Source organism: Anneissia japonica, unplaced genomic scaffold (assembly GCF_011630105.1).
Source record: "Anneissia japonica isolate Jap-2015-1 unplaced genomic scaffold, ASM1163010v1 scaffold287666_len26991_cov176, whole genome shotgun sequence".
Taxonomy (NCBI): domain Eukaryota; kingdom Metazoa; phylum Echinodermata; class Crinoidea; order Comatulida; family Comatulidae; genus Anneissia; species Anneissia japonica.
In genome coordinates, this window is record NW_022724132.1 from 10,662 (window position 1) to 12,457 (window position 1,796).

The following is a 1,796-nucleotide window of genomic DNA, read 5'->3' on the forward strand; positions in this document are numbered from 1 at the left end:
CGGGAAGAGCTGCCACCCCCCCTCCCCCGGTCGGGGAGAAAAAGCACAATTCGTCGGGGAGAAAAAAATATTACATGTATTTTTTACATATTAGTAGACACTAAAATCGATAAGCCTTTGAAACCCCTAATTGCCCACTTTGCTTTCGTCGGGGAAATCTGACACCTCGTCTGGGGCACCAGCCCCATCTCCTCCCCCCGGCAGGCCCGTAGCCAGGGGGGGTTTTTATGGTTCGGGGGAACCCCTCTGTTTTCAAGCGAACCCCCTCAAATTTTTGAAAGAGTCCCACCCGTTTTTAAATTGTAGCCTGCGATAAAAGCCTACATTCATAGAATATCTCAGCTTCAGAAGTTGGGAGATTTAAATTAAAACGCAATTCCAGCAAACCATGACTTTACGATGGCACACATAAGGATGGCAAACATCGATAAAAACCCGGCTGCCGTCTCAACTTTCACTGGCCTTTGGCTGAATGTTTGTAAGAAACGTACCAACCGGTAACGAAACCGGTCGCCGTCTACCTAGAGTAAATGGTGCCACCAAACGAAGTTTAAGTTTTGCGACTTAATCCACCAAATGCATATAAAGTTTTGCGACTTAATCACGTAATTGTGGGTTGTGTGGTTAGTAAATTCCATAGCCATACTGTCCATAGCACAAACTAAACTATGTGCTGATGGAGCATTTTGGGGAAATGGACTCTCCCTTTTTTCATCCCAAACAAAATATTATTAATAAATCAAAATAGTCCATCTCATTCATCATAGCACTACACTACAGAACGGAGTGCGTCAAAACGAGTGTTTGTTAATTTTCAGTGATAAAGATTCATCAAACGTTGTAGAATAACTGACTTTTTTTCGTCCGCTGTTGCAAAGAAGAAATTGACAGATAGTCCTGGTGGGTTACTGATTTTAAAATTAATTAGCCTAGCCTAGATGTTGACTAGCTAGGTTCGCTCCTCGTTCATTTAGATACAGAATTATACCCGACAACAAACTAGTGTAGGCCTAAGTACAGTAGGACGTATTACAGGTAGGCCTACTAGGCCTAGGCTTTTGTTGTAAAAGTTGAAGTGCATGTACAGGCTGCGCCATAGGCCTATATTTAAAAAAATACATTTTGTTAATTATTATTGGTTGGCCTGGGACGGACCTAGGCAGACAGGCCAGCTTTACCGTCGGAAGTCCTGGGATTCGACGATGACGTCCGTGCACGTTTACAAACGCCATTGATTAGAAAATAGACGCGCTGAATTTCGTTTTTTTTTTTTTTTATGAAAGATAGAATTTATCGAACATTTATCTACATAAAAACAAGAATAGTATTGTAGAAATTGTATTTCTAAAGATGCATATAATTCATATTTCATTTTGTAGACAATAAATATTCAGTAAGATATACTAAAAGCGATTATTAATTCTGAAATGTGCATCTCAGCTATTATTAATCAGTAGGCTATGTATTATGTTATAATAATTTTGAATTATGCTATATTTTGGGCTCTGACTTAATTTAACGATAGCCCTATCAGTAGTAATAACAGTATTTGTGCTTATTTTAGCCATGTAGTAAAATAGTACTCTTTTTATGAGAGTCAAGAAAAAGTAGTAGAAGAAGAAGAGGAGAAAAAAGAATAGCTTTTTTTTTTGTTTTATAATAATAAACGTGTTGAGTATATTGATATTGATTATGCGATGAGGTTTTTTTTAATATCTTTCGGTGTGATTTAAACATGCCAATTCTCAGAAAATATTTTCTAATTTATTATATTACCACCTTTTCATTACATAGAT

At 37.6% G+C, this 1,796-nt stretch overlaps 1 protein-coding gene across 2 annotated transcripts in view; it reads left to right on the forward strand.

Annotated features, from left to right (window-relative positions):
• Positions 1 to 1,796, forward strand: part of LOC117112482 (McKusick-Kaufman/Bardet-Biedl syndromes putative chaperonin-like) — a 17,461-nt gene that overhangs the window by 9,704 nt on the left and 5,961 nt on the right. The window lies entirely within an intron of this gene.